This window comes from Suricata suricatta, chromosome X (genome assembly GCF_006229205.1).
Source record: "Suricata suricatta isolate VVHF042 chromosome X, meerkat_22Aug2017_6uvM2_HiC, whole genome shotgun sequence".
NCBI classification, from domain to species: domain Eukaryota; kingdom Metazoa; phylum Chordata; class Mammalia; order Carnivora; family Herpestidae; genus Suricata; species Suricata suricatta.
The window spans coordinates 104,594,343-104,615,173 of NC_043717.1; the positions used below are offsets into that span (position 1 = coordinate 104,594,343).

Below are 20,831 nucleotides of genomic sequence, written 5' to 3' on the forward strand. Positions count from 1 at the left end.
AGTGGGGGAGGGTCAAAGAGACAGGGAGACACATAATCTGAAGCAGGTTCCAGGCTCTGAGCCGACTCAGGGCTCGAACCCATGAACTGTGAGATCATGACCTGAGCCACAGTTGGAGGCTCAACTGACTGAGCCACCCTAACGCCCTTTAAGGAACCAATATTGATACATTGCCATTAACTAAATTCACTCTTTATTCAGATTTCCTTAGTTTTTATCTAATGTCATTTTTCTGTTACAGGATTTCATTTAGGATACCACATACTCTTAGTTGTTATGTCTTCTTAGGCTCCTCTTGGCTGGGACAACTTCTCAGACTTCCTAGTGGGTAATGACTTTGACAATTTTGAGGAGTACCCATCAATATATTTTGTAGAATGCTCCTCTATTGGGATTTGTCAGATGATCTTCTCATGATTAAACTGACCTTATGTTTTATTAGGAAGAATGCCACAGAGGTTAAATGTCATTCATCACATCATATAATGTTTTAACCTGATTTGTAGCTATTCATATTGACTTTTGTAATCTGGCTAGGTAGTGTTTGTCAGTTTCTCTTTTGTAAAATTACTCCTCACCACTCCCACACTTCCACCCTGCTGTGCCTAACTTCTCTCTTTTCCATTCTGTCTTTTTAGGAAGCAAGTCACGATGTGTACCCTACACTTCAAAAGTGGAGAGCTATACATCCTATCTTTGAGGACAGAGTATCTACAAATTATTATTGAGAATACTTGAATGCTTAGCATTTTAATTTTTTGGGTTTTTTTGTTATGTCACTGTATTATTTTTTAAGTAATTCCACTGGCTATTGACATATACATATCTAACCTTTTCCACTTAGAGTTACACTTTTACCACGAGAAGTAAAGTGTAGGCTTATAAACATCTAGGCCCCTTACCTTCTCTCTTTATGCTATAGTTATCATATGTATTATATCTCTGTACATAGAATACTCCCCTAGACAATGTTCTAATGTCATATTTAACATTCATACATATTTCACAGCAATTAAAGAATTATAGTTCTTGGAATATTTACTTAGATATTCACAATTTTTCTTGCTGTTCTTTCCTCTTTTCTCTTTCTGGTCTTTCCAAGTATCCATCTGGTATCATTTCCTTTAAGCAAGAAGAGTTTTCACAGTACGTTTACTAGTAACAAATTCTCTTCACTTTCCTTTGTATGAGAATATCTTTAATTTGCCTTAAGTCCTGATGGATATTTATAGATTGACAGTTCATTCCTGTCTGCACTATAAAGCTATTTTCAACTGTCTTTTGCTTTCCATATAATTTGATGTAAGAATCTATGACCATTCCTATTATTGATACAACTTGAAAAGCAAAGAGAGAAACTGGAATTGGAAATAAAATGAAGAGAGTCTTAGAGATATTTGGGAAAATGTAAAGTCATGGCCTTAGAATTCTGTAAGGAGAAGAAAAAGATTTTGAAGTGGAAAAGAAATAATAATGGAGAAACAATGACTCCAAAATCCCCAAAATTATCAAATAGATTAATTTAAAGATTCAAGAATTTCAAATTTCAAACAGGTAAACTTAAAACCATGCTTTGATGCATTATAATTATATTCTTGAACATCAAATATGAAGAAAAAATATTATGAGCAGCTTGAAAAATGTCACATTTTATATGATTTCACAGATTTATATATATGTAACTGTTATGTAGTTTTCCATTACCATATAATATGTTCCTATTTTTATGTATTCAATTTTTGTTTATATTTTCCACATATTTACTATGTTCTACACTTTTTTATTTCTTCTTGCAATTTAGACCTTCCATATGTGATCCCTTTTTTGTAAAAACTGATAGCCCATTTCTTTATAATGCCCAGGAAAAAAGCAATTTTAGTGATTAGTTTATCTTTTTAGATCCCTACCTTCACTAAGATTTTATTTTGATAATTCATTACTATCTTTTCAGATCCTCAGCCCTATGAGAAGATCTTTTTGACTAGTGTTTTTAATAGTTTTCAGCACGACAAACAAGAGAATAACTATCTCTCTCTATTTCTAACTCATGCCTGGAGTATGAGAATCAGAAGTAAAATTTTTTTACTACCAACTTACATAATTTACCTTGAAAAAATGTCTCGCATTTTTGTCTGTTTATTTTTGGGAGTTGGAGTGGGACTTTGACACAACTGCTTCTGCCATATTACTGGGAGTCTCTGAAGTAACTTTTAAAAAGTTTATTAAAGGATTTAGAATAAACTAAATGGGAAAACATAGTGATATGTTTTATAATAGAAGTGGAGAGTCTAATATTCCATTATCATTAATAAGTCTATCCAGTCATCTCATAATTTAATATGCATCATAATTTAAAGTTGTCAATTTTTCTCTTATTTTTGCACGTTTTTAACCCCTGAAGGTGACTGTGTTTTATCACTGTGGTGACTGTACAATTACCACAGAGTATATGATACATGCATGACATATTATAATCCATGTCAAATTTTGGTTATTGACACTAAAATCAAATGGCCATAAGTTTCTGCACTTTCCACTTTCTGAAATACTTTCTCCTATTTGAAAAATCTTGGGCTATACCAAACATATCTATGAATTATTTATGATGATATTTGGGGAGTTGTTTCTGAATATAATGTGAATATGAGACTTTAAGTAGAATGTACTGAATTCCAACTGAGTATGTCTTTTATGAATTGGTTCTTAGTAGCCATTCCTAGATTACGGAAGTAACTTTATTTGGGTTTCTAATCTGGAGTTATAAAATGGAACCATTCTCTAAGTCATTCTTGTTATTAAGTTGCATTAACATTTTTTAATGTTTATTTTTATTTTTTTGAGAGAGACAGAGCATGAGTGGGGGAGGGGCAAAGAGAGAGAGAGATACAGAACCGCTGTGCTTGAACTCATGAACCATGAGATCAGGACCTGAACTGAAGTCAGATGCTAAATAGAGCCACCCAGGTGCCCCAATTAAGCTGCATTTTTGACACTTTAAACTAGTTTTGTGGAATTATGATGGTTTAAAATTTAGGTAATGAATATATGAATACACTTACTAAATAAGTTCTGAAATCGGTGGTTCAGTTATCATTCTGACTGAGACGAAGGAATTGCTTAGTGACACAACTAAAAACAATAGTTCAATTACAAATACCAATGAAATAGTATAAACTCTTTTTTGAACCCTAGCTACCTTAAATTTCTAATTTTACTGGAGCTCTTCTCTGTCTTCGAATAGAAGAATTCAGTGGTTGTTGGGATGTCTTTATCATTTTAGATAGTTGACCTTGTGTTGAGATGATATTGACAGGTAGGATTATCTGGACCAGTACCTTTTAAACCAATTCCAATTTCAAACTATTAATGGCCAATTCTGAATGTGGCACATATATATTATAATATTATAATAGTTAAGCTGAAAACTGAAAAAAGATATAAATAGATCTCTTTTAAAGAGACTTTAAAATTGATCAAAAGTGCTCATATTAAAGAACTTTGTAAAGTTAATTTGGAACTCAGTACATGAGCCTGTATGATTTTATTTCAGTAAAATTATCTAAGCTGTTTCTACTCTTTTTTTGTAGTTTCCAAATCATTGTTAATATACATTTTAGACTGATAATAGCATTCAAATATAAGCATAAGAGTGCCCAAGAGGTGAAGGGCATGGGAAAATACATAAATAGGCCTCTTTTTGTTGGGACATATATTTTGACAGACACATGTAATTGGTAGGAAAATGGTGGGTCATATTTACCTGAAGAGAAACATTGTGCTTATATAGGAGGTTTTATTATGTTAATTACAAGTTTATAAACTATATTTGGTTGTGTGTTATATAAAATAAACAGGAAATTATCCTCATATATTTGTATATTTGGAAATGCTTTGAGAATTAACATACCAGAAACAAATGCAGTGAATTAGTGGGATTAGGTGAACATGACTGGGTAATAAGTACCCCACGTTGTTTGCAAGATTCATAAAGATACAGGCAGTATAAGCAGGAAGAGTTTGTATAGATTTTGCATTTGGGGGGCCCCCAGAAGTGAGCTCAGATGCCTTGTGACCAAATTAGTAGGAATCTAATGAAGCAGAACAAGGATCTTTGTTAAAAACACACTGACTTTGGGGCACCTGGGTGGCCCAGTCAGTGAAGCTTCCAATTTGGGCTCAGGTCATGATCTCCTGGTTCATGAGTTGAAGCCCTGCATTGCGCTTTCTGCTGCTTATCCACTTCCCTGTCTCTCTGCCCCCCACCCCCACTGTCTCTCTATCAAAAATAAATAAAATTAAAAAAAAAACCAGACTGACTGCAAGTACTACTGTCAATTGCTCTGGTTCCCGGGATTTTTCCTCATGCTTATGACATTACCAGGGACTAACCTGCATATTAATAAAGTGAATAGCATTTAGGGTTAGAACAGCAAATGCTGTAGCTTCATCCACCGGAAGGAAAATGCATGGTAGAATTTGGGAGGACTTTGTACAAATAATATGGGGAGAAAGGATTCAATTGTGAGCTCAAGAAAATTTTTGCCCTACCTTCTGTTTCTTTCTTTTCTCTCTTGTGAATGTGAGCTGTGTTACCCTTTTTCTTTTATCTGCTGGCATACTAAGGAGGCAACCCTGAAATGAGAAGTGGAAGAATTCATTCTCTAGAGAGGTTTTCACCAAAAGGCTTGGGTTCCTAAGTCTGCTGCTATATAGTAGCTCTCTCTAATTTCTTGCTGTTGTGAAAGGGGGCTGAGCCTGTCCAGGATAAGAACAATATGGAGCTTAGAGAGTGCCCTGACTGCATATTGATTGAGTTAATAGGATTGATGAAAATGAGGAGAGAGACTGGATCAGTCAAGATTGACTATGTACTCACAATTCCCCTTTCCTTGACCAAATTTTAGTCAGGCTTCTCTCCTCCACACGGGTCCTTGAACTTTGGTTTTGCCTCTGCTTAAGCAAGCATTAAGTAAGATACAGACATCTTCCCTTATAGCTCATTCCATGAATTGGCTGAATACAGAAAAAATATTTTGCTGTTGTTGACATGCCTTGAATTTTCCACCTTCTCACCCCCACTGCTTGTCCCTCTCCCCCCACAAAGTTCCTACTAGCCTTCTTACCCCTTCATATTTTTAAAAAACCTTTCACTGTTTGATTTTGAGACACTTGCAGATCCTGAGGTCAGCATGTTCTATTTATTTCAATCATCTTTTTGAATATTCTTTCCTTATGCAAGTTCAGATTTGTTGTTATTTGACAGCTATTACAAATAATCCCTACATTTCAATGGCTTGATACAGACAAGTTTACTTTTTCTTCACACTACAGACCAAGATCTGTTTTATGCAGTCTTTCAAGGATCTAGGCTCTTTCAATCTAATTCTTTCATTGTTTTTTAAGGCTTTGGAGTCCTTCAATGGATCATTTGTATTTAGCCAGGAGACAAGGGATGAGAGTGTGGAGGATTACAAAAGAGGTTTTATGGGTCAGGCCTCCAAGTAACATACTTCAGGCTCATCCACATTCTATTTGGGCCAAACAGAACCACCTAATTGCAAGATCCCTAAGAGATGTCACATAGAAGAAGTCTCAGGTAGAAGAAGAGAGTACAATTATAGCTGAGGGCTAGCATTCTCGGCTACATTGTGTGTCTCTGTCACAACTAGAAATGACTTTAATAGTCTGGAATGATGAAGAAAACCCAAAAGCAAATAATAATGAGATATGAACGAAAATGTTACAGTTTTAAAATCCAGCTACACAAATATTGAATTCAAAGAAAGTTACAACTGTGAGAGCAAGTTAGAACGCCTTAGGCCGATAGCTTATGGCACAGGTGTGATGTCACTATGTGCTTAAGAGAAAGAATAATGACTCAAATACCGTTATACTTCCCTCTACCCCAGAAAAGTAAAAATCTGACAGTGACATGGTAATAACAAGTTTCTCTTAGCATCAAGCAGAGGAAACTAATTTTAGTGTTTTAAACAAAATGTTAAGTACACTGAAAGGGTACTGTTGTATTTCAGTTTTGAAGAAAGATTTTTAAAAGCCAAGATACACAAAGGGCAGAAATCATGGTGGGTCTGGAACTTCAACAGTAGAAAATTGTGGCTCTTCTCCATGACATTCTGTCATTAACATGATTTGGCTCAGAACACTCCCAGTCTCTGTGTCTAAATGTCCTATAGACATAATTTTATTTGGCCTATGGAAGAGTCCACTATAGTTATAGATTTAAAGTTCACCTGATCATTTGTACTGGTTTCCTCTTTGTATTGAGATTTTTCCCAGGGAAGGGAGAATTACTATGAATCAGATAGTTACCCTAAGAAGAGTGTGCTACAGGTTGGAAGTAAAATGGTAAGATTTAAAGAAAGCCCAAGAGAAGTGGGAGATAAGATGGTGTGATTTCAACCACACTAATTTGGTCTCCATTCATTACAATGCCGTATGCTGGGAGTATGTGATAGAAAGATGAGTCAGACACACAAAACCTAATCTGTCTTTCTGCTGTGCTTTGCCATCGGGTCACTGGCAGCAATTCCAGATTTCAGTGTTACAGGCCAGGAGGCAGAGTTCCAGTGTTCCTGTCTTTAATAACTATCAAATTTAGACCCATCAGTATCTGCATTTCAAGTAGAGAAATTTGTGTGTCATGAAGAGCATACAAATAAGACTATGGAGATTCATACAAAAGAGAAATGAGAGTAAGATGAAATCATGAATGAAGCAATACTGCAGAATATTGACAGATGGTGTACAGAAACTAATGACTATTTACCATAGTTCATTTTTGTTTTCCTCCTAGGCACATAGCTGAACTACATTTCTCAGCCTCACTTGCAATTAAGTATGGCCATATGACAGAATTATAGTCAATGTAACATGAGAGAAAGTCATATTCTGGATCATAAAGATATTTTAATATGACTTCTTACTTGTTCTTCTCCTCTTCCAAGAAACTTATGACAACCTCCCAGGTGCACTTTGAAGCCACATGTTGAATATGGCAGATTGGTCATCAACCTAGGTCTGGTAATGACTGTGGAGCAGAGTCTCTTTCAACAGACCAGAACCACCCTGGACAGTTAAACATATGAGAAATTAGCCTTTAATATGTTGTTTCAATTTAGCATACACTACTCTACTCTATTGTAGAAGTTGATATTAGAAGAGAGGAACTACCACAACAGAAATCTGAAGTATGACTCATTGGCTTCACGGATAGGAAAAGATGTGGTAGGCTTGGAAAGTGAACTCCATTTGATGTAGAATCAAAACATTTGGCAAAACTACCTTTTCCAGTACTTTTAAGTGAAAACAAAGATAATATAAGTATATAGGTCTACTGGAAGTGATCAACAAGAGACAGATTGCTGGTGCCTGTGTATTACTCAGGATTGCCAATTACCTGCTATCTATACCAAGAAAGAGCTCAGGTACCAAATGAGTGATGTTGAAGAACAAAGCTATGAGCCAATCTGGCCCACTCATGCCAGAATGATATGAAAGAAGGAAAAACTTTTCCTGTCATATAAACCGCTGTACTTGAATCTGTTGGTTATATCAGCACTGCCTTTACTTTGATTTATTGGAGGGGGGGTGAGGAGTTGGTGGAGAACATATACAAAGCCACATAAGTAACTTAGGTGTACCAAGAATATGTCAAGGCATTGTGTTTGTCTAGAACATGGGTTGGCAAATTATGGCTCAAGGGCCAAATTCAGCATGCTGACTTTTTGTTCTAGTAAAGTATTATTGGAACATGGCCAAAGTCATTCATTGATGTATTGTCTATTGTATAGTTATTGTCTATTGTACTGTTTACAACATACTGAGTAGTTATAACAGAGACCATAAATGGTTTGCAAAGCCAAACATATTTATTATCTGGCCCTTTACAAAAAAAGTTTTCTGACCCCTGGTCTAGGTGTGTGTTGTAAATAATGTACGGAAATGAGATAATGCCTAAGAATATTTGTTAAAGTCAATGTTGAAGGTCTTAGAAGTCAGAATGAATGGGGTGGTGAGGAACTATTACAAGTATTTAAAAGATTGGTGACGTCCTTATATGTTTCTACAAATCACATTGTAGGATGACACTGACACAAGCTAGAGTGGTCAAAGGACCATAAGTAGGCAAGTAAAGAATCTGAAACCAGGTCATAAATGGACATAGTTGGAGAATCTATAAATATTTAGCCCACAAAGGAGAAAATTTAAGATGTACACTATGTGGGTATTCAAATATTTAAAAGCCTGACTAGTGGGGAAAAATTCAATTTATTTGCAAATATCCAATTCAGTATCTCATCAGAAGGCAGCACTCCTCTAAGACACTTGAGTGGAGCTAAATTGAGATTCTTTAAGAGGTCAAATCAGATAAATACAAATCTACTGTAGAAATGCCTAGCACAAAACCATGCCATATATTTTTTATGTTGAGGTTCCAAGTTCCATTCTCTCATTAATGCACTGTGCTCTGACTTGCATCATCACCACTGCCTCCCATGAATTTGCTTTTGCCAAGGTTACCACTAGCAGCTTTGTTGAAAAATTCATTGAATACTTTTCTGGCATTTATACTATTCATGACCTGCTTTGAAATATCTTCTTGTCACTTTCATTTTGCAACACTAACCTCGCTGTTTTCTCCCTCTCTCTGGACATTTCAAGTTACTCTCCTTCAAAGGCTCTTATTTTGTTGGCCTTCCATTACATATCAGTTTCACTCAAAGTTCTGCAATGGACTCTTTCTTTATTCTACCTCATCTCAGGCAACTGCTGCATATTTTAAAAGTAGATGCTAAAGCCATAATCCATCATGTTTTCAAAGGCTTTTTAAGAGTTCATGAGGTTTTAGGATTAAGTTTTAAGGGAAGTTCATCTCTCTCAATGACCTTAACTTATTGATTTTCAATTGAATGCCTAATTGGCTCTGTTGTTGATGCTGGAGATACAACTGTGTTGGGGGATACATGAGTTTTTTGCTCTTGTAGAATTTTTATTCTAGTTGGAGGGCAAGAAGAGAAGTAAACAAAAATTAATAAACATAAAAATTTCAGAGAGGACCAAGTACTATAAATAAATAGGCCATGATAATTAATCAGGGAATAACTGGGGAAATTATTAATTTGAATAAGATGGTCAAAAATAGTTTCTCTGAGGCTTTAATAATGAGAAAATAGGACTTTTGTCCTAGGACCTAAATAATAAGAAGGAACTAATCATGTGAGGATCTGTGAGGAACAGTATTGTTGCTGTATCGAATAGTGAGTCCAAAGACTTGAAGGTGGGAAATAAATGTAGAATGTCAATGGAACTGAGAGATTAGAACATAGTTAACAATGGGAAAAGTAATAATTGATGAGAATAGAAATAATGGGAGCCAGAATATTCTATGCCTTGTGAGCTATGATGCAAAGTTTGAATTATCTATAAGTGCAATGAAAAGCCATCAGGAGAGTTTTTAGCATGGTGGTGACATGATATCACATTACCTGTATTTTTCTACTTGTTAAATGGTACAAATTATATAACTTTTTACTTTGCTGCAAGGAAATTTAGATCCACAGTAAATTCTTGACCACAGGATACGGATTAGTTTATGACTTCATGTATATTTATTATCTTATTCTTTTTTATTTCTGTTACAATTTTTAATATGTTAGCTTCTGTTGAAAAATGCCTCAAAGTATTTTTGAAGAACTGATAATATGAATCCTATAAATACACTCTGACTTGACATAAGAGCATTGGACTTGGATTTGGTAACCTTCATCCTATGGCAGTTCTAACACTAAATTATTCATGTGAATTTAGGATAATAATTCAAACTCTTTGGGCCTCAATACTCTCATCTCCAAATGAGGAAGTTAATATTTCTTATTTTTATGCTTTTCAGGAATATGTGTGGAGAAGAGGGTGAGTGTATATATAGACAGATAGCTATATCTGTGGCTGTAGAGCTATATATATTCAGTACGTATTTCTTAAGCTTCCTCTATGGGCCAAAAATTAGATATTAAAATTTTGGGATTCAAGATGTACTTTTATAAGAAGAATATGGATAAAGTTATGTTAAGTATATAGCACTAAACCTTTTTAATCCATGTATATTTCATATGGAGAGGGAACTATTGGACATCTTCTCAAGTGTATGATCCTCCTTAGATTTTTTTTTCAGTAAGGAGGTTGAATCTCTTGACAAACATATGAAAATTGAATAGGGAACAGTTGAAGTTCAATGCTAAAATTAGGAGAAAAGTTTGAAGAAGTTCCCTGTATGCATCCTCATAGCTAATGGCTATGTGCAAAGTTTAGCTGATGAATTATTCAGTTTGATATCAATCTTGTCTGTTGCCACAGACTTTTGAAACAAAGAATGCTTTGCAATTCTTACGAATATACCTTTAGGCAACAATGGAAATATTACTTGGCATCCACAGTTCATGCTTTTAAAAATTATTTAAAGTTTAAGTAAACTGCATAAGAAGGTTTTAATTCCTATAACTTTTGAATAATTTATCTTACCTTTTCATCAAGCTCTTGTGTGTGTGGCTATGAAATACTGTCAGCTCCATGTGCGCATTATTTTAACCCTAGATAGGACTGACTTTGTAAATATTAACATGATGTGGATGGCTCATGAAAAGACTCCTTAGAACTCAAGTGCTCTGTGAACCACAGATTGGAAACCACTGGATTATAGAAAACTATTACCTACACACTGATCCCAACCTTCAGAACTGTAATGTGTGCATGAATTGCTATTTTTCCATTTTGTCCATATCAAAATTTAAATGCCTGTTTGTGGCATTGTAGAACTTAAGAAATCTGCTCTCATTATATCTCTTACACTTCCATACCATGGCTTTGGTCTTTCCAACTGTACTTGTGGTCCCCCCCACCCCCAATAATAACCATTTCTTGCCAGCTTTAATACTATGTACCATTGAAGAGTCCATCTTTGCTACTATCATTTCACATGTCTGGAATAGTTACAAAAAGTCCTTTGTTACAAATAGTCCTGCACTGCCTCAGAGCTTTGCCAACTGGTTATTTATTACATGTCTCCATGGCCATCACCAGAAATAATTACAGCCCTGGGGAAACAACTAGTGAAGGTTTCCTGGGAAAATCATTTGTAGAAGGAAGCCACTCCCTAGGTAGGTATTTTTCATAGGATCCCTGGGATAGACAGAAGACATGAAAGTACAGCATCCGTGCTGTCACTCCAAATGAGTGGGACATAGTACAACCACCCATGTTGCCCTGCCCAAGAAATGGACCTATTTCAGTTATTATAAATTCTCCAAAGACTGAAACTGTATTATTTATCTTTATATGTCAACTCCTCTGCATATTAAATGGTACAAATGAGGCCTCCCTATGTACTTGTTGAAATGAATTGCAACAGTTCTGAGACATTGGATACCATTTGTATGCTTTTCATAGCATCACTGTTCTTTCTTTTTTCACAGAAAGAAAACAAACCAGGTATTTATTACTAGATAGACTAAATGAGAGAAGGTTCGAAATTCTCATAAAGCAATTGAAATGTATTTTTATAAAGCAATTAAGTGTGCAGGCAAAAATGATAGTACTGTACCCACTGTTAGAATATCAGTCATTGGAGAAGTCTACCTAGTCAGAAATACCTGGTTGTGTTGGGGCAGATGTACATTCAGGTGCTAGCTTCACCATTTACAGGCTGTGTGACCAGGACCAAAACTCCTGCTTCCTTAGCTGCTGTATAATGGACATAGTAATAATATCTGCCCATGAATATTTAACCAAGATCCTGCATATAAAATACCAAGCACTGTAAGACTTAGGAGTGATTATTGCTTTCAAGCTTTTAGAGGAAAATTAGGGTTAGGGTAAAATGCTAGGTTAGAAAACTTATTTAGGTCCACCCCCACATTCCTTGGAATGTTCTTACAGTCTGGGCTGGGCAAATGGACTCTTGACCACCACTGCCGACTACCTCTTACTCTTACTCTCAAGGCGCTCCCTGGCAACAGGCCCTATATCTGTTCTGTTCTGTTCCCACATCCCACACTCAATTTCAGCTGCCAGGGGTCCCTTTTTCTTTCCCTCTTCCTTTTTGGTATGTTGGCCAAGTCCTAGTCCTTATGGCACTTTTTAATCTGTCAAAGACTTAAAGAATGTAATTTAACCCACCTTATTTTTTCATCAGCAAAACAAAGGTAATAACCTTCCCACCACCTGTGCTCAAACAAACATGATGAGAATTAATGAAATAAAGCTGAGACAGCTTCAGAGATGATAAAGTCTAAGAAATGTCAAAGTACATTAAGCTCATTCGAAGAAATAAAGTTTAAAAAGCATAAGAATAGAGTTCTATTGGTAGTTGGACCCTGATGGCTCAGTTACCATCACACCTGGGGAGGAGCACAACTGTGGCAGCTGGCCCCAGGCATCATCACCTTAACCCTGAGCAGAGAGGCCTATACCCAGCAGTCCCCCCCTCACCCCCGCAGAGCTGCTGACACCCCCAAGATGAAGAACCAGGCCCCATGCTCAGCAGCCAAGGGAGTGGAGGCAGGGAGGCTCACATCTGAGGTGCCTGCCAGCAAGACAACAACGTCATCTCAACAAAGGTTTGGGGAAAATGGTTCTGTGTAAGAAATGGATATGGTTTCATTAACAGGAATGACACCAATGAAGACAAAGAAGTGCCATAAAGAAGAATTACCCCAGGAAGTACCTAACAGTGTAGGAGATGGAGAGACTGTGGAGTTTGATGCTGAAGGAAAAAAGGGTGCGGAGACAGCGAATGTTACAGGCCAGTGTGGAGCTCCAGTGCAAGGCAGTGAAAACGCAGTGGGCCATGACCAATAAGGACATTATCCACACGGCAGGGGTCCTCCACGCAATTCCCAGCAGACTTGCCGGAATTGTGAGCGTGGGGAAAAAGAATGGGGCATCCAAGAGTGCTCCTGAAGGGCAGGCCTAATAGCGCCGTCCCTACTGCAGGTGATGGTAGCAACCTTACTACGTGCAGAGACCGTGTGGATGTGGACCACAGTCTTCCAACCCTCCTGTGCAGGAAGAGGTCATGGAGGGTGTTCACAACCAGGGTGCAAGAGAACAAGGTAGACCAGTGAAATGGAATATGTTTTGGGGTTGTTGACCCACAGAGTCCTCCTTGCCAAAGACAGCTTAGAGAGGAAGACAATGAAGAAGATAAGGAAGATCAAGGAGATGAGACCAAAGTTGAGCATTCACCTCAAAGTGTGTCACAATTTCAATTACCAACGCAGATGCCCTGAAAACCCTAAAGCACAAGATGGCAAAGAGACAAAGGCAGCCGATCCACCAGCTGAGAATCTGTCCTCTTCTGAGGCTGAGTAAACACTGCCTTTCCATTTCTGCCATCATCCAGTTTAGTCATTCAACCAGAAGAAATGAATATGAAATTCCAGCAATAAGAAATGAACAAAAAATTGGCACCTGATGATCATAAGTGGTTTTTTTTGCCTACTAACCAGATAATTCGACCTTTCTGCATTATCTATGCACATGGAGTTTTTATTATTTTTGCCTAAAGACATTCTTTTTGGTAAGGCTGGTTTTTTTTCTCAATATACCTTTAAACTTTTTAAAATTGTTTCATACCTGATCAAGTTGAGATTTTTAGGAACGCCATTTTTAATTTGTAATAAAAGTTTACAACTTGATTTTTTTCAAAAAAAGTCAACAAATGGCAAGCATCTGTTAATAAAGGTCTTAAATAATAAAAAACAAATAAGAGTAGCAACATGACAGCCTTGATACGGTGAATTTCTTGTCAGGAAAATTACTTTGTCTCTCTAGATACAAGTAAAAACTGCATGCACTAATTTACCCATTTTAGTTAGAAATCAACAAATCACCAACTATATGAGTTGGATGGAAACATTGAGATCATGTACTTCAGCTATACGCTGTTGACATGAAAACTGAGGCCCCAATACCGGAAGTGACCACCCTAATTCGTGCAGTGGTTTAGTTGAAGTGCCAGGTAAACTCCCATTATGTACTTTTGTATATTACATACTTATGAAACAAGACAAAAAATATGCTTTGTCAATATATTTCTAGGTAATTACCATGATTTAAAATTTCCCAGGGGAAGCCTTCTGACATTAGCAGTGTTTCAAGAACAGTATACTAAATATTCTATCAAGAATTCCAGAATGTAGGATAGAGAAACAGACCTAACGTCTCATCTCCCTACCACTCTCAAGATATCATCACAGAACAAGAGCTGCTTTTAATAAACCTGAGAATAGAGGACAATATAATGATGATTTTCAGCAGTATAATCTGGACCAAAGAAAGTTCTGGTTACCAAGCAAAGATTGAAACACAACTTATTGTAAGAAACCAAAGGCAGTGCCTCATTGTTCTCAGTCAATGACAATTACATAATATTTAGAATACCTTTTGTCTCCTCAATGATCTGTGGCTTTGGTTTAGCCTGAAAGTGAAAGGCTAATGGAACTATTAATCTTCATTACCCTAATAGGACTTTGAGGACTATTAGGGTAATGAAGATAGAAACCATTCCAGATTTTTCACATCATTATGATCATTGACGACCTGAGAAGCAATATCAGCCTTTTTTCCACATCAGTGCTTATTTCCCACCCTAAAAATGGAGGGGATTTTCTGAAGGCAGGGGGTGATGGCCTTGAAATTGAGACTGATGTTAATTAGAGATTTGACATGCTAGCCTAAAACTTGCAGCAGAAACATGTCTCTCAAGATACTCAAAACACACACCAAAATGCCTAACAGTTATGCCTCAAAGAGAACACATATTTCGGAAAAAACCTGTTGGTAAACATTTAAAATATATTTAGAAACTCAGTTGATGAGATTCATTACATTCAAATCTGATTACAAGTACAGACAAGACTTATACTTCAAAACAAAACAACAAAACTTTGGACACTAATTGGGGAAAAGAGTAATCATCTCTCACTATCAATGATGAATATAATTGAGACAGAGTACTGCCCAAATCTTACAAAAATACCGAACCTTGCCCCTCAGCCTCCTTCCCACTGCTACCAATGTTGGCTATAAAAGATATTTCTTCACCCAAACCTGTGGCAACTATCACTTGATTCTTCAGATCCATAATAATCTGCTTCCTGTGGCCTTCAGAATGAGCCTCAGATGGCCCCTCAGTAATGAAGACATAGTGGATTTCAAGTTTGGTTAGACATTGATATTTGAGGGGCTTCTAAAAAATCACAATGGCTCAGCTCTACCCTGGACAAATTAAATGAAAATCTAACTATAAAACTAGGCATGAATGCTTTTGAAAGCCCTTCAGGTGATTGTGATATGTAGCCAGAGTAGAGAATCTCTCTAACAGTGTACCTTCTTTAGGCTCCGGTGGCTTCAGATACTTGGAGGAATATGTCTAGCTCCCCATCATTTCCAACCGCACCTATCCCAAATCTTCGAACCAAAGAAGTCTACAGAGGTCTCCAAAGTGCACGGTACCTTTTTCTGTTGTTTTATTGTTCTGCAAGCATTAGTACCAAATGACAGCTGAGTGGTCACAGGACACAGACCAGGACATAGACTCAAACATATGGAATATACCCAGTGCTAGAGCAGACACATATGGATGGAAGCAAAAACTTTCTCCAAAAGTGACACCTTGGGGCAGGTTTGAGAATCATCCAGCTCTGGTTAATAGGACAATAACTAGAAGAACTCACAAATGATGACAAGCCCCCTCCATCTCTAGGAAACAGTCAGGGGCAGGATTAGGAGGAGGGAACTGAGGCATTCCACCCATACACAAAATTGTAGGAGCCATCAAAAAACTCAGTAAATTGAGATGCACTTGGTTTTGATGAACTATTTTAAGAATTCTAAATCAATGAAAAAATCCATGATTAAAAAAATTTTAAATCAATACAGGGTCCGATCCTGTACTTGCATAACTCATTCATTTCCCTCATCCTAACCCAGGCCCTGTCAGATACTGTCCCCCTAGTCCTGGCTCTGGGACAAATTCCATCCAGGACTCAAATCCATCTATAACCCAGAAGAGGAAGATACTCCTATTGAGGAGAAAGGTGATGGGACTTCTACCCCATTTTGTGTGTGTGTGTGTGTGTGTGTGTGTGTGTGTGTGTGTGTGTGTGTGAGATGAGTAGGCATGGAATAAATTATACCTTAAGCTTCTTACCTATAGCAGGTCAGGAAAGCAACCTCCCTTTACGACAAAATAAATCTCATGAAATTTCACCAATATGAATTAAAAGGCTGTATAAGAGAAGAAAGGATGATGGACCCCAGAAAAGGAATTTTCCCCAAATCTCTGCTTGCTGTATTGGAAAGGAGTGGATAAAATGGATAGAAGGAGGCAACTATTGGTCTGTTGCTTGACTTTGCAGTAGAAACTCTTGACAGCTCTGTCCCCAGATCAATCATTTCCAAAATGGTTCTCTGGTGGTTAAATTTCATGCATCCAGCAGATTTGGGAGAGAGGTAGAGATGGAAAATTTCCCAGTTCTCCCTATGGGGTACTCATTAAAATAATAGACTTAAGAATGAACAAATGAGTGAATGGATGAATGGGTGGGCACCTGCTGTCTCTGCATTAGAATAAAATCTGTTCTCTACACTTTCAAGGTCAAACAGAAAGATATGGTGGAGTTCACAAAAAACCCTGGTCTATCAATTCACTAATGATTATTGCTCAAAAAATATTACATGAAATAAAATTGCACTATCAAGAAAAATGTTAATAGTTGATACAAATGGAGAAAAGGAATTTTTGCTTTATGTACTTACTACGTGGTTGGAAATTTTAAGAACATCTATTATTTTATGATTAAAACTACTTAGATATTGATAAGAAAATGGAGATGCTGATTTAACAAGTAGGGACTAAAAAGTCATGGCCGTATACATCAAAATGCAGAAATTAAAAAGATAAAATAAACATTAAAATTATTTCAAAAATAAAATTAAGCAGTAATGATATGCCATTTGTCATATATTAAATTATAAAAAAACAATAAACCATAATGATGCTCACTGGTGGCAAGGCATTATGAAACAAGCATCAAGTATTGCTGTTACAATTATAAATTAGTACAAATTTTATGAATTTATGGAAAGAAACAGCAATGTATAGTAACCTTCAAAAATTCTCAAGCACTATGACATAGAAATTATACTTTGAGGACTATATAAAAAATCAGAAATAGGGATATACATCAGTGAATGAAGATGGTCCTCCCAGAATTATTGTGTAATAAGAAAAAGCTAAGAAAAAATGGAAACATTTAATTGTAGGGGAATGGGATAAAAGAAACAATAGCACGTTCATGTGATCACATCAAATGTTGGCCTTATGTTTTATTTGGGAAAATATGGGGAAATGTTGATAATGTGATGTAAATGAGAATAAAGCAGAATCCAGAATTGTATATCCACTTTTAGTATGTGTGCTGCCAAAATGAGCCCAGAACTGTATATCCAATTTACTCTAAAAGAAAGACTGAAGGGACATCTGACTGGCTCAGTTTGTAGACTGTGTGACTCTTGATCTCAGGATTGTGAGTTCAAGCCTCACGTTGGGTGTAGAGATTACTTAAATGTAAAATAATTTAAAAAATGTTTCATGTTTATTCATTTTGGAGAGACAGACAGAGACAGAGCGTGAGTGGGGTACCCGCAGAGAGAGAGGGAGACACAGAATCGAAAGCAGGCTCCAGACTCTGAGCTGTCAGCACAGAGCCCCATGCCAGGCTGGAACTCTCAGACTGTGAGATTATGACCTGAACTGAAGTCGGACGCTGAGCTACCCAGGTGCCCCTAAAAATAAAATCTTTGACCAAAAAAAGAAAAAGAAAGAGTGGAAAATAGTGACCCATGGTGAAAGAGTCGTTATCTCTGATAGTATAAATATATATTCCAAAGTGTCAACAATGAGCTTATTAGATTTTTATAATCAAGCATGTAAATAGTATATACTTTTTAAAAAGTTTCTTTATTTTTGAGAAAGATAGACACACTGAGAGAGTGTGTTTGTGGGAGAGGGGCAGAGAGAGAGAGAGGGAGAGAGAGAAACTCCTAAGCAGGCTACAAAACTATCAGCACAGAACCTGATGTGGGGCTCAAATTCATAACTATGAGATCATGATCTGAGCTGAAATCAAGAGTTGGACACTCCACCAAATGAATCACCCGGGTGCCCCTAAATAAAATATAATTTAATTGGATCCTTATAAGGGAATGGATTCCTAGATTATTATACCTCTGTCCTTGTTCTTTCCATACACCCTACTTTACCCATGAAAATCCCTTCTGAATTTTGGATTTACTGCCTCTATGAAAGATAAAATATAAAGCCTTAGCTGAACTACTATCTATGCTATTCTCTAATATCTTTTTTTAAAATTACATCCACATGCCGTAACATGCTATTTTTTTTTAGGTAAAATGGTTTTATTCAGGCAAAACTTTCCTTGTTAGATAGTGACAAATTTATTCAGTAAGAAGTGTTTTTCAGGGCACTTGGGTGACTCAGTCAGTTAAGTGTCCAACTTTAGCTCAGATCATGTCATGTTCCTAAGTTTGAGCCCTGTTTCAGGCTCTGAGCTGTAGAGTGTGCTTTAGCTTCTGTATCTTCCTCTCTGCCCTTCCATCGCTCACACTTGGTCTCTCAAAAAAATAAACATTAAAAAAATTTAAAAAGTAAGTCTTTTTTGAGGATCTATCATGTGCCTTGAACTTTGTTTGGCACTGGGCACTTAATGGTGAACATGGCACACTTAATTCTTGAAATGATCAATCCCAAAGTCTATTTAAGGAGATAGATACAGAAAAACACAAGCATAAATGAATAATGAAAACCATGGTGTTCAGAGAGAATCAACATGGGTTGTGGAGGTGGGGGAAACCTACTTTAGTAGTTTTTTTACACTGGTAGCCAGGAAGGGCATCAGTGAATGAGTGGCATTGGTGTACTGAGGACTGAATGGCACATGGAAATCTACAATGCAAAGATCCAAAGAGAGACGGTTGCAGGAAAAAGAACCACTAATGCAAAGACACTGAAATAAGAAAGTGGTTCCATATTCTAACACTATCAAGGAATTCAATGCTGGCGTGGTTAGTGAGTTATGGGGAAGATGGTACAGATATGGTTGGAAAAGAGAGGTAAGGGCCAGATCATGGAGGGCCTTGTAGTACATGTTAGGAGTTGGATATTTGTGGCAAAATTGGGAGAAAACCACTGGAATTTTTTAAACATGTAGAAAAAATTCAGTTTATTCTTTTTAAGACATTTTGTCTCTTGTAGGGTGGGTGAATTGTAGCAGGACAAGAGAGAGAAAAAGGGATTGTTTAGGAAGCTCTTGCAGTGACCCAAATGTGATATTTTTAATATTTATTTATTTTTGAGAGAGAGAGAGAGAGAGAGAGAGAGAGAGAGAGAGAGAGAGAGAGAGAGAGAAAGGGAACAGGGGAGGGGCAGAGAGAGAGGAAGACAGAGGATCTGAAGCAGTCTCTGGACTAAGAGTTGAGAGCCCCATGTGGGGCTCGAACTCATGAACTGTGAGATCATGACCTAAGCCAAAGTCGGATGCTTAACCAACTGAGACACCCAGGTGCCCCAATAAATACACTCTTATACACTGCCTTTCAAAGGATGACATCCCTTCCTTTCAGAGCATGTATTTTACCCTGGCACTTGGGTTGCATCTTTAGAAGATAGTTCCAGTGTTCTATGAGGCCAGCTGCTACTGCATGGTATGGTATGTGATATGGCTAGTGGAACTCCACTCCTGCACCTGCTTTTCTGTGAAGTTGGTCCTCTGGTTAGATGCTATGTCATGTGGCCTACAGACTAGGAATTCCATAAGCCCACAGATAGCGTCACTGATGAAGGGTCTACAAGCAAGAAGAACAAACTCATGCCTGGATAAGTATCTATCCCTGTGAAAATGAAATGATGGCCCTTCCAGAGTAGACAGTCCAGTGTAGTCACCAGTGTCGCCATGTGGCCATTTGGTCTCCTGTGGGACTGTGTCATACCAGGGGCTCAGCATTGGCCCAGGTTGCTGATAGTTTGGATATTCAGAAGTAGCAATAGCTAGATGACTGGAAGTCTGTGCTGCTGGGCTCACATAGAGCCTCCATCTCTGTCACCATGAACACCCCATTCTTATGCTTATTATGGCTTTCTGGGATGGCTAATGAGAAAAGCTGGCAATGTCAACTGACTGAGTCTTTCTGTCAACATGGTTTCAGTGCCTCTCTGTGATGAATGCTTTCTGGTGAGCACTGACATGTGATATAAATGTTTTCACACTTCATGCCCATTCCCATATGTCTATCCACATGCCTCTTCCTTAAGACCTCTTTGTCTTTGACTTCTAGTTCTTATCTTTTCAGTCCCTAGATGAGAAGGCAGGGCCATTGACCACTACCCACGAATCTATTATTTTCTCACCTCAGGTTTTTTCTCCCTCTACATGAAGTAGATAACCAGATGCACCACATACAGCTCTTGCCATTGGAAAGATTTTGCTCTCCATTATCTTATAAGGTTATCCCTGAATGTGACTATAATGCATCCAGTATCCATTTTTGCTTCCCATTCCCATAGTGTGCTGATTGATCCATAGATCAAGTTCAGGGTTTTTCCTCTTTTTTCAGTCTGTCACACAGGAATCCCCATATGTCCACAGGTGCAAGTCATGGAAGGGCTCTGGCACAACTTTTTGGTAACAAGAGTTCTAGGCTTCCAGCTCACGCAGTTTACGGGTATCCTCTTG

General features: G+C 37.3%; 1 pseudogene; it reads left to right on the forward strand.

The window, feature by feature from the left end:
• The first annotated feature begins 5,727 nt into the window (after positions 1-5,727).
• LOC115283527 lies at positions 5,728-13,386 on the forward strand (annotated as a pseudogene).
• Positions 13,387-20,831: the final 7,445 nt, after the last annotated feature.